At 36.0% G+C, this 13,799-nt stretch overlaps 1 long non-coding RNA gene and 1 other non-coding gene across 2 annotated transcripts in view; one reads left to right on the forward strand and one right to left on the reverse strand.

Moving 5' to 3' along the window:
- Positions 1–968, forward strand: part of LOC134586612 (uncharacterized) — an 880,984-nt gene extending 880,016 nt beyond the window's left edge. The window contains exon 2 of the long non-coding RNA XR_010086581.1: positions 13–968. This is a non-coding gene — a long non-coding RNA (uncharacterized LOC134586612). The remainder of the gene's footprint in view (positions 1–12) is intronic.
- Positions 969–10,788: 9,820 nt separating this feature from the next.
- Positions 10,789–10,861, reverse strand: TRNAK-CUU (transfer RNA lysine (anticodon CUU)). The gene has a single exon. It is a non-coding gene; the product is annotated as a tRNA-Lys (tRNA).
- Positions 10,862–13,799: the final 2,938 nt, after the last annotated feature.

A 13,799-nucleotide genomic window follows, 5' to 3' on the forward strand; every position in this document is an offset into this window, starting at 1 on the left:
GTTCCTTTAAAGTTTAAGCTTATTTTATACACTCTGCTGGACCATACACTATTTCAACTTCCTTACAGACCTTTGTAGGGATTAAGACCTGTTTAAGAGCCATTATAAGCTATTTGTAACATGTAGTACTAGTATTTTTTTATCTATAATGTACATTTTAGATGTTCCACAGGTTTTCTGAATGTGTAATGGGAAATGTAACATTTAATTACATGCCATTCATATAAATAGATAAATGTGATCTTGGCTCAGTGCTGTGGTATATATTGACTCCTGGCGGTCACAAACGTGTTACTTTTAGAGTTGTCAAAAGGTAATGCTTTCATTCTGAAGGCATTGTGGGAATTGTACTTAGAGCAGAGAATCAATCTTTTTGCCACTCCATGAGTTTGAGTTTTCAAGGCGACAACTAGTTATCAAAATGACTCAAGACAAGATGGACAACTCTGGGCCTTGTATGTTCTTCCTTTATGAAGATGGTTTGAACCTGCACCGCTGTATAAATTAAGGACTTCAGCTACCTTTTGATTTAGAATCCCAGGTGGTTGTTGTAAAAGATATGGTGTCTTGTAGCTGGTACAGGAATTTGAAAGCTATAATAAGATATATTTTTTAATTTTTCGTAAAACTATCATGGAGTTAATATTGTCCGTGCCGATCTTCAAAAGGTTATCAGCATGTTCTCACGTTCGATTTAAGATCTCTAGAAAGCATGTACGTAAAACATGAGTAACCGTTTATCTTTAGTTCTTATTTTACCTTGAAAGCAGTGGTGTCTACATTTCTTTTTATTTTTTTTTGTTCCATCTAAGTCTTAAGTTTTTATATAACTGCACAGGATTCATTAATGTCTGCATTCACTACTGTGTACTAAAGTTTGTATTTTGTTGGCATTTGAGCATCAATTGTTCCATTCTAATCGCAATATGTGTGGCATGTAAAATAAATTTACATATAAGAAAAGTAAAGTGATTTATCTGTAATATATATATTTTTTTTTCTCGCCAAGTTATTATAAAAGAGTGCATATTGTGTGTCTTTTGGGGTCTTTTTTATGGTTCTTAATGAGGTCTAGTTGAAGGATACAATATTTTTGCTTTTTATAAATGGTAACCATTCTTCTTTTTAAATACTGTTAAACGATTACTCCAGCAACCATGCCCGCTTCTATATGAGAAACCTTTGATTAGACCTCCGTACAACTACGGTGAGCATACTGAGCGGTGCCGGGAGCTTTGCTCTGGGCTGAATTAAACTTTTGAATGTTTCTTTAGGGGGCATTATTGTATGCGAAACAAAAAAGGATTGGAGAAACCTGAACTGTAGACCACCCAAAAGAGAGAAAAAAAAAAAGGTTCTCCTACAGTGTGGTGTCCGGAGGGAATATAGATGTCTGTAACCAGGCACCATCTTCATTTGCTCCTTGACTTTTGTTCCTGTTTCTGTATTTCCAAAACCATTTTATGGAAGACGTTGCAATCTTTCATAACTGATCTTGCACTAATGCAGTGGGTTGTCTAGACATCCATTGTGCATCACACAAGAAGAGTCTGGTTCCCATCAATGGATTTAGAATACAGTCTTCATACAAGTTTATGGACATTCTATGTTTATGAAAACCTCAAACATGACTGTTTTTTTAAGATTCTTACTTTATTAGCCAATTTGTGTTAAAGGGACATGTTTTTTATTGGGGCAAATATACTAAACTTTTTTTTTTTCCCTCTCGTCTTTCTTCTGTGGGCTGTAGAATGTCCCATTTAATTGCAGGGAGTTGAGAGAGCTAGCCATATTTAGAAAAACCTCACCGTCATGCATGGTAATGTAGTAAAAAGGCAGAAAATAAAAGGTCTTCCTCTTAGACAATAGATCTCTTGAAGAAAGATACAGCACTTCTGAACTGTCTGATGCTCTCTCTGGCTGTCTTTAGCCTCTCATCTAACCATTGTAGGCTGGAAATAACACCCATTTTTATGCTTTATAAGGGTCTTGAATTAAAAAAAAAAAAAAAAACATTAGATGTTCCTGAATGTCTAACATAGGACAGATGCAACAGTAGAGAACCACCTGTAGACTAGTAAGGGGCTCATTTAGTCAGAAGTCTCCTATACTGGTCTGTGAAGTCTGGTCTTGTCCCATAGCCTTCTGTCCAGCAGATGGTTTTTCAGCTATGAGATTTATTTTTAACAGCCACGTTCAGTTTTCGAAATAGTTCTCCACGTTGTACTCTTGTGTCACTGAGAGTTTTGGTAAGTAATGGTTGCACAATTCAGATGAATTTGGAACAAAAGAGGAAGTAAAATGCTGTGTGTCTGTGTCCGGCCAGGGGGAAGAGAGAAGCTTAGTGCAGCAACATTTCTGGCAGTTTGTCAGTGTCCCTACACATACAGTAGCTTTACAGGTTCTCATTACATCCTAACCCAGGGATAGGAAACTTTCAGCACTCTAGATGTTGTGGACTACATCCCCCATAATGCTCTTACACCCATAATACTTGCAAAACATGGGGAGTGCTAAAGGTTGCCTATGCGTGTCATAACCTATGCAGCAGACATAGGTTGGTTGTGGTGCCAATCTAAACTAGAAGATTGGATGAATTGTTGGTGCTGCCGGTGAAATCACGTGAGATTTGTATTTATTTTTTCCTCCCCTATGAGTTCTAAGACAAAAATATCTGATGCATGATGGGATTAAAAAATGCTGTGATACAATCAATCTGTTAACATATGATCATCCCAGAAGCCGTGGTTAGACGTAGATGGAAGTTTAATATTCATGAGATGAAAGAAGGCATCCCCAAATGCAAAATGCAGTGTCACAGCGTTTTCAATCATTCCGACAAAGTTTCCAGCAGTAAAACTGGTCTTTTATTTCTTTCATCTAGGTGGTCTTAGGAAATTGATATTTCTGCAAATACTAATTGGATTTCCTAGATTGTATTTATCCATCATTTTGATCTGTATATTAGTGTTCTAAAAGTGGTGTTTTTCATCGGTCAGTTTCTGTAACACCTTGAAAATAATCAAGCCAGAATAAAACATTAACTGAATGCAATTAAATCTCTGATCCCTGCCAACTGGAGGTTACCCACACCCCTCCTCCCCCAATATTCAAACAATGCTTCTGGCAAATCGAAAAATGGGGCTTCCCTGAACAACTGGCCAAATATTTAACCATATTATTTCTCTAAATCTGTGTTCTAGTAAAGAGGTCACCATGTTATAACGTGAACACCACTACTTTTTGATCATGGCAATAATTATATAGATACTCCATTGACAGATATTGTAAATTGTAGCATGCTTATACTGTGGAATCCAACCCTCACCACAAATTTGATTACGAATTTATCTTCTATTTGCATAATTAAATTGTTTCAGAGGTTCACTTTAATTCTATTTATTAACCCCTTAAGACCGCAGGACGTTCTATGCCGTCCTTATTTTGGTGGCTCTAAACGCCCCAGGGCGGCATAGAACGTCTTGCGATCTAATGTACTTACCCGGTCGCCGGCGATCGCGGTATGGGGGACTTACCTGGGAGCCCAGGGAGTCCCCCTCTGTCCTCTTCGGCCCCCCAGGGCCATGTGATCGCGAGGACCCCGCGATCACATGGACGGCATAGCCGTCCATGTCAATGCCAGCAGGGGGAGTGCCTGTAATGACAGGTACTCCCCCTGCTGTCTGAAAAATAAATGAAACATGTTAAATAAGTGTAAAATTAAATAATATATACTTAGATCATATATATATATTTATTATATATATGATCTAAGTATATATATATATATATACACATATATACATAAATATACATACTGTCTACGTGTATTTTAATATTAATATATACATAATTATATATATATATATATATTAATATCAAAATACACGTACAATGATATTGATTAAATATATATAATTTTCATTATATATTTATATATAATAAAAAAAATATATAAATATGTTAAAAAATAAAATTAAAAAAATAAATAGATAATATATAAACATGCGTCATTTCGTTCTAACTGTATATATTTTTTTTATTTTTTTTTATTCTTTATTTTTGTTGCGCATGAAGGTACATAGGCATTGAAAGACGCCACAACAGCGTACAAGTAGATTTTGTAAACAGGCTAAACTGTGGCATAGAGAGTAGCGCATTTTTAGTTTGTAGTTACAGGCTAGTTTGCAGATAAGCATACAACATTAACAGGTTCACGCTTAGACAGTAAGTATTGTAGGTTTGATCTTTTGTATAGTGAAGTAACGACAAGTTTAGTTATGCTCAAATTGATGTGCATGTGACACTGCATTCCCAACTATGGTAAACAGTTATATTACAGTAAGCAGGATAAACCATGTATTAGGGTGTTACTTATGTGATGGAGCTAAGTGTCCCAAACAGGCATGGTGAGTATACTCGTTGTCTTGGGTGAGGGGAAACAGGCTTAAGTGAGGCCACTGGGGCAGAGCTGTCTTGCTGTTATGTGTCCATGCGGGCCCCGGCAGGGAGAAGTTGGTGGGGGCAAGATGCGGCTGCATGCTTCGTCCATGAGAGTCTATTCCCAGATGCCAGGAGGTGAGTAGTCAGCTCCCATGTTACCCGGTCTGCATCAGGCTGTGGGGAACTCCGTGCATGTGTCGCTTGGACAGGCGATGATTCATGAGTCCCCTCCAGCCATTATCTCGGCTAGGGAGGTGCGTGTTGCAGAGGGCCCGCTGGATTTCTTGGTGTCCTTCTCTCTTTGGTCTGAGGTCGCTGTACCATTGTTCAGACAGCTGTTGTGGCATATCGCAGGAGTGGTTAGGCAGGTGCTCTGGGTCGCCGCCATCTTGGGCTGTGGGCCTTGCGTGTTCAGCGCCCTTTATTCAGCTTGTAGGTCGGTTTGAGTGCGCCCCAGTGTGGACCGGGATAACACCCCCGGCCCAGAGGGGGGGGTGCAGGGGCCGGCAGGCACACAACATTCCAGCGTTAGGCAGAATAGTGGGGAGACAGGGTAGCGGCCGTCCACCCTGCCTCCCCTAGAGTAGGCCGCGGCCTCCGAAGTCTCGGGCCTCCCGTGGGGGGGCCCGCAACTCCCGATCTCGGGGTCCGCTACCCTTCCCACATCTGAGTGAGTAGTGTCTCGCTGTTTGCGGGTGTGGATGGCTGCTTGTTATGGCCCAAAGGCCTGATTTCTCAGGAGCTCCTCCGCCATGCGACCGATCAGCACGGCGGTCCGGCCCCGCCCCCCTAACTGTATTTTAAAATTAATATATATATATATATATAGATATCAAAATACATGTAGAACGAATAAATATATATATATTTATATACATAAGTATATACGTATATATCCCTATATATAAATAAAAATAATAAAAAAAATTATATATATATATATATATATATATATATATATATATATATATATAAACCAAAAATTGAAGACAGGAGCACTCTCTGGGAATTTCAAATTTATATTATCAAAAAATCACCACCTCTACATCAACGTTTCGACCCTTCAGGGCCTTTATCAAGATAATAACAGTGTCAAAAAATGCCTATATATACAGTGAAACTAAATGTATAACTTACCCCATCTGTGTGAAAAGTTTTCTATCCACTTCCGTGTTCCGTGACTGTGCGCATGCGTATGGACGTGTATCCGTGCGTGATGACGTGCTCAAAATGCGACCCGGTGCGCCTGCGTGTAAACGTGCAGTAGTGCGTGCTGACGTGATAATAACGCGCACCGGACACCTACTGTGTCTAAACAACTGTTCCCATGGATACACCCCCGTGACATGCATGTTACAAGGAGGAGAGAAATACTAAGTCCAAAATAGACCAGCCGAGAATTAAGTACATATACAAGCCGAGGAGATCATACAATCCAATTAGTTACCCATGCTAAAACCCTGACTGTACAACTGCCCTAAGTCCTGAAATCAAACCTAGATAAAGTAGGAAATGTGCCAACGAACTAAGTTCGAGAATCTATAACAAAGAAAGAAAAATGTGTGTATATATAAAAAAAAAAAAAAATCTTCTATATGAGCCTGTGTGTCCAGTGTAAATCAGTGTAAAGTGTATGTACAAAGACTAATGTGTATGTAACAATAGTAGTGTAAACCCTATGAAATCGGTGACAATCCAATCCAGTGCCCCACACACCGATTTCACCGATTTCATAGGGTTTACACTACTATTGTTACATACACATTAGTCTTTGTACATACACTTTACACTGATTTACACTGGACACACAGGCTCATATAGAAGATTTTTTATTTTTTTTATATATACACACATTTTTCTTTCTTTGTTATAGATTCTCGAACTTAGTTCGTTGGCACATTTCCTACTTTATCTAGGTTTGATTTCAGGACTTAGGGCAGTTGTACAGTCAGGGTTTTAGCATGGGTAACTAATTGGATTGTATGATCTCCTCGGCTTGTATATGTACTTAATTCTCGGCTGGTCTATTTTGGACTTAGTATTTCTCTCCTCCTTGTAACATGCATGTCACGGGGGTGTATCCATGGGAACGGTTGTTTAGACACAGTAGGTGTCTGGTGCGCGTTATTATCACGTCAGCACGCACTACTGCACGTTTACACGCAGGCGCACTGGGTCGCATTTTGAGCACGTCATCACGCACGGATACACGTCCATACGCATGCGCACAGTCACGGAACACGGAAGTGGATAGAAAACTTTTCACACAGATGGGGTAAGTTATACATTTAGTTTCACTGTATATATAGGCATTTTTTGACACTGTTATTATCTTGATAAAGGCCCTGAAGGGTCGAAACGTTGATGTAGAGGTGGTGATTTTTTGATAATATAAATTTGAAATTCCCAGAGAGTGCTCCTGTCTTCAATTTTTGGTTTATATGTCTGCTGGGATGCACCCGGGTACAAGTCTGTGGATTATTACTATTGGAGGTTGAGTGCCAGAGGTTGGATCTTTTTATATATATATATATATATATATATATATATATATATATATATAATACTACGTATATATTTAAGGAATAATTTTACATAATTAGGTCATTTCATTAATTACAATTTGCAGGACCTGCCTGCCAACCCAGGCCGAAAGTTCAGGGAATTAAATTTTCTAGCACTATATTTAACCCTGTAACTTTCCAAGACACCATAAAACCTGTACATGGGGGGTACTGTTTTACTCGGAAGACTTCGCTGAACACAAATATTAGTGTTTCAAAACAGTAAAATATATTACAACGACGATATCTTCAGTGACAGTGACATTTTTTGCATTTTTCACACACAAATGGCACTTACACTGACAATATAATTGTTGTGATACGTTTTACTGTTTTGAAACCCTAATATTTGTGTTCAGCGAAGTCTCCTGAGTATAACAGTACCCCTCATTTACAGGTTTTATGGTGTTTTCAAAAGTTACAGAGTCAAATATAAGGTTTGCGTTTCAGTTTTTTCACATTAAAATTCGCCAGGTTGCCTTTGAGACCGTATGGTAGCCCAGGAATGAAAATTATCCCCATGATGGCATACAATTTGCAATAGTAGACAACCCAAGGTATTGCAAATAGGGTATGTTCAGTTTTTTTTAGTAGCCACTTAGTCACAAACACTGGCCAAAATTTGCGTTCAAATTAGTTTTTTGCATTTTCAAATATTAACACTAAATTTGGCCAGTGTTTGTGACCAAGTGGCTACTAAAAAGACTGGACATACTCCATTTGCAATACCTTGGGTTGTCTACTTTTGCAAATGGTATGCCATCATGGGGGTAATTCTTATTCCTGGGCTACCATATGGTCTCAAAGGCAACATAACCAATCTGGCGAATTACAATGTGAAAAAACTGAAATATGTAACATGCTATATTTGACCCTCTAACTTCCCAAAACACCATAAAACCTGTACATAGGGGGGTACTGTTTTACACGTGAGACATCGCTGAATACAAATATGTGTATTGTATTGCAGTAAAAGCAAACAGTATTTTGACATTCACAGTTAAAAGGTCACGTAGAACTAAACATTTTTTTTAAATTCTTATTTTCTTCCATTTTTGTATATTTTTTTCATATTAAATTATGTTCCATACCTAAATATTTGATGTTAAACGAAAGCCCTGTTTCCCCTGAATAAAATGATATATAATAAGTGTTGGTGCATTTAACCCCTTCAGGACGGAGTCAATAGTGCACTTTCTGATCAAAACAAAACGTAAACAAAAACTGGAATTTGCGCTATATGTCTGTTCAACCGTAATTCACCGCTGTCACATTAAGTGCACCCACACTTATTATATATCATTTTGTTCAGGAGAAACAGGGCTTTAATTTATCAATAACTATTCATATATGGAACATAATTTATTATGAATAAAATGTAAAAAAATGTGAGAAAATAAGATTTTTTTTTTTAAATTTGTATTTCCGTCTGCCATTTTAGCTGTGAATGTCATAATACTGTTAGGTTTTACTGCAACAAAATGCACATATTTGTAATCAGCGATGTCTCACGAGTACAACAGTACCCCCCATTAACAGGTTTTATGGTGTTTTGGAAAGTTACAGGGTCAAATATAGAACGTTCCATTTTCAAATTGAAATTTGCCAGATTAGTAATGTTACCTTTGAGACGGTGTGGTAGCCCAGGAAAGAGAATTACCCCAATAATGGCATACCATTTGAAAAAGTAGACAAGCCAAGGTATTGAAAGTGGGGTATGTTTAGTCTTTTTTAGTAGCCACTTAGTCACAAACACTGGCCGAAGTTAGCGTTCATATTTGTTTTTGTGTGAAAAAAGCAAAAAACGAATATTTGGCCAGTGTTTGTGACTAAGTGGCTACTAAGAAAGACTGGACATACCCCACTTGCAATACCTCGGGTTGTCTACTTTTGCAAATGGTATGCCATCATGGGGGTAATTCTCATTCCTGGGCTTACCATACGCTCTCAAAGGCAACATAACTAATCTGGCAAATTTCAATGTGAAAAAAATGAAATGCAAGCCTTATATGTGACTCTCTAACTTTCCAAAACACCAAAAAAACTGTACATTGGGGGTACTGTTATTCTCGGGAGACTTCACTAAACACAAATATTAGTGTTTTAAAACAGTAAAACATATTACAACAATAATATAGTCCATAAAAGTGCTGTTCGTTTGTAAAAAATGCAAAAAACGTCACTTTTACTTAAAATATCATCGTTGTAATACAAGTTACCAGTTTGAAACACTAATATTTGCGTTCAGCAAAGTCTCCCGAGTAAAACAGTACCCCCTATGTACAGGTTTTATGGTGTCTTGGAGAGTTACAGGGTCAAATATAGTGCTTGTGAATTAAATTCTCTGCACTTTCTCCCTGTGTTGTCAGGCATGTCAATCAAATTTTAATTAATCAAATCACATAATTATGTTAAAAGATTACTTAAATATACATGTAGAATTTTAATATATATACATATATATGTAATTAAATTCTACGTGTATACTAATGTAATCTTTTATGTAATTATATGTATTTATCTATATTTATATATTTGTGGTTATTTGTATTTTATATATAAATAGATATATATAGAATGTCATTCTAAGTGTATTTTGTTACCAATATATATTAATAACAAAATACAGTTAGAATGAAATTACATATGCATATATAGTTTATATAAAATTTTGTTTCAATATTTTATTTATTTATTTTATTATTTTATTTATTTATTTTAATTATACGTATATATATAATATATATATGTAGATCTATTATATATATAATATATATACATATTATATATATATATATATATATGTAACGTCATTCTAAGTTTATTTTAATACTAATTTATATACTTATATTAATATTAAAATACATTACGTATGACGTTACATATATATATAATATGTATATATATTATATATAAATAATATATATACATATATTATATATATAAAAATGCATTTAATTTATTTTATAATATGTTTAATAATTTTTTTTTTTACACTACCTACCAGCAGGGGGACTGTCTAATATTTTAGACAGTCCCCCTGCTGGCAGATCCATAGCCAGCTATAGGGGGCCATGTGATCGCTCTTTGAGAGCGATCACATGGCCCCCGGGGGCCTCATTTGCCGGAGGGGGGCTGCCTGGGCTCTCAGGCAGCCCCCCAGAAGAGGATCGCGGCGGAGGTGAGTAGTTGCTGGCTCCTGGGGGCTGCAGCCGTTACGGCGTTCCATGCCGCCGCAACGGCTTTAAAGCGCGACGGCATGGAACGCCGTGACGGCGTTAAGGGGTTAATATGAAAGAGGTGAATTACGGTTGGACAGACATATAGCGCAAATTCCAATTTTTGTTTACGTTTTTTTTTTATCACAACTTGTACATTTGGCTGCGGTCTTAAGGGGTTAAGAGGCGGAGGGGGATTTAGATTCTGCTTATTGTTATTTAGGACTTCGTGGTGTTATGGGTCGAGATAGGGTGACAGGGTTATAGAGGCATGTAATTCCTCTTTTATATCAGCTAAAATGATCAGATCTATTGAGCTGTCTGAATAGCTGAAATAACAGATGTTACAAAACGAAGTTAAATTAGGCATCGGAAGGTAATTGTACTGCAATGAAGTGTTATCAGTTCTAGCATAAAATAATTTCTAAATGTAAATATTAGTTAAAGCTTTAGAAGTACATGTAATTACATTAGATATTCTGTATATAAAGCAATAAATTGCAATTCCATTTTTATGCACAGAACATTTATGCCAAAAAAAAGAGAGAAAAAAAAAAATGTAACGCCCAACGTGGGGCTCGAACCCACGACCCTGAGATTAAGAGTCTCATGCTCTACCGACTGAGCTAGCCGGGCTGCTGTTTTCCCTCCCCCTCAAAAAAGGTCTGTGTGCATGTGTAATGATGAAACTAAATCCAGATGCAGTGTCTGCTTTCTTCAGCAGAAGAGGAGGAAATATGACATCATACATTGTAAAGCATTGGTGGTTCAGTGGTAGAATTCTCGCCTGCCACGCGGGAGGCCCGGGTTCGATTCCCGGCCAATGCATCATTTGTTTTTCTTTCCCCCACCATTGATATGCATGTTAACCCCTTAAGTCCGGCGGACGTATATTTACGTCCTTTTAAAAGCGGCTCTAAACGCCGCAGGACGTAAATATACGCCCGCCGTTCTTTTTTAACTTACCCGGTCGCCGGTGGTCCCACGCCGGCGATCGCGGTTGGGGGGACTCCCAGGGAGCCCCCCCGAGGCAGATCTGCCTCCTCCGGTCCCTCCCGGTCATGTGAGAGTGAGGTCCTGAGAGTAATGACAGTTGGTCCCCCTGCTGGCTGAAAATAAAATAAAGTTAAAAGTGTAAAAAAAAAAATATATATATATACTTAGATCATATATATATATTATATATATATGATCTAAGTATATATATATACACACATACACATACACCGTCTAGGTGTATTTTAATATTAATATATATATAATTATATATATATATATTAATATCAAATTACACGTAGACTGATACTGATTAAATATATATATAATTATTGTTATATATATATTTATAAATAATATAAAAAAATAAATATGTAAATACGTAAAAAAATTAAATAAAAAAAATAATTAAAAATAAAATATTAAAAAATATATAGATGTGTTTTATTTCGTTCTAACTGTATTGTGATATTAATATATATATATTTATATCGAAATACACGTAGAACGAAATAATATATATATCTATATACATAAATATATACGTATATATCACTATATATATATACCTATATACAAATAAAAATATTTAAAATATATATATATATATACGTATATATACACATATGTATATATATATATACATATATTAATTCTACACATATATTTATGTAATAATTTTACATAATTAGGTATCCTAATTAATTACAATTAGCGGGACCTGCCTGACAACCCATGCCGAAAGTATAAGGAATTTAATTTGCTAGCACTATATTTAACCCTATAACTTTCCAAGACACCATAAAACCTGTACATGGGGGGTACTGTTTTACTCGGGAGACTTCGCTGAACACAAATATTAGTGTTTCAAAACAGTAAAATGTATTACAACGATGATATCGCCAGTAAAAGTGACGTTTTTTGCATTTTTCACGCACAAACAGCACTTACACGGACGATATTACTGCTGCAATACTTTTTACTGTTTTGAAACACAAATATTTGTGTTCAGCGAAGTACCCCTCATGTACAGGTTTTATGGTGTTTTCAAAAATTACAGTGTCAAATATAAGGCTTGTGTTTCATTTTTTTCACATTAAAATTCGCCAGATTGCTTACGTTGCCTTTATGACCCTATGGTAGCCCAATAATGAAGATTACCCCTATGATGACATACTATTTGCAATAGTAGACAACCGAAGGTATTGCAAATGGGGTATGTCCAGTCTTTTTTAGTAGCCACTTAGTCACAAACACTGGCCAAAATTGGCATTTTTTGCATTTTTCACACACAAACAAATACTAACGCTAACTTTGGCCAGTGTTTGTGACCAAATGGCTACTAAAAAAGACTGGACATACCCCATTTGCAATACCTTGGGTCGTCTACTATTGCAAATGGTATGCCATTATGGGTGTAAATTTATTTCCTGGGCTACTATACAGTCTCAAAGGCAACGTAACCAATCTGACAAATTTCAATTTCTAATGTAACACGCTATATTTGACCCTGTAACTTCCCAAAACACCATAAAACCTGTACATAGGGGGTACTGTTTTACACGTGAGACTTTGCTGAATACAAATATGTGTATTTTATTGCAGTAAAAGCAAACCGTATTATGACATTGACAGTTAAAATGTCATGTAGAACTAAAAAAATAAAAAAAAATCTTATTTTCTCCCATGTTTTTCATATTAAATTATGTTTCATAGCTAAATATTTGATATTAAATGAAAGCCCTGTTTCCCCTGAATAAAATGATATATAATAAGGGGGGTGCATTTAATATGAAAGAGGTGAATTACGGTTTGACAGACATATAGCGCAAATGCCAGGTTTTGTTTACATTTTGTTTCGTTCACAACTTGTACATTTGGCTGCGGTGTTAAGGGGTTAAATTACAACTTATATAGAGCTTTATAACAACAAAGTTATTAATGATCGTTGTCACAAGCCAAAACACAAAATTATTTTCTATGCACGTTTCTATGTTCTATAGACATTTAGATATGCTAAATCTTCCTGGGCAACAGCCAAGCTACTTATGAATTAATACTTTGTTCACCAAAAACGAATATTTTTTAAACTGAAAGCCATGTTTAAAAAAAAACAAAAAAAAAAAAAAACATCAGGTGAAAATAGGCTGTAACAATAGCAAAGATGAAGAATTTGCATACACTTTTTTTTTCTAACTTTGCTATAGTATTCTACTCACTTTAATTTGTTGTTTAGTAAATATACCCTTTTGTGTTACAAATGTTTTGCAGTTCGCTGTAAACGTCTTCCAGTTACAGATACTTGATGATACGAAAAATAAAAAAAAATTAAGAAAATGACCTCTATGGGTTTAAAAGGCATATTTATTAAAGTTTTAATGAGGTTTATGTTAGATGTGAATACGTAGCCTTAAAGTACTATCAAAATATATTGGTAATATTAAAATGTTTTTTATATCAGCATGTTTAATAAAAATGTAAATACACATGAGAAAAAATTCTTAAAGCAGATGTCACTTTTGTTTCCTTTCCATAAGCCCCTGTATCTTAATATTTATACTCCCTTCCTTACTACTTG

The sequence above is a fragment of the Pelobates fuscus genome, chromosome 2 (genome assembly GCF_036172605.1).
Source record: "Pelobates fuscus isolate aPelFus1 chromosome 2, aPelFus1.pri, whole genome shotgun sequence".
NCBI lineage: Eukaryota > Metazoa > Chordata > Amphibia > Anura > Pelobatidae > Pelobates > Pelobates fuscus.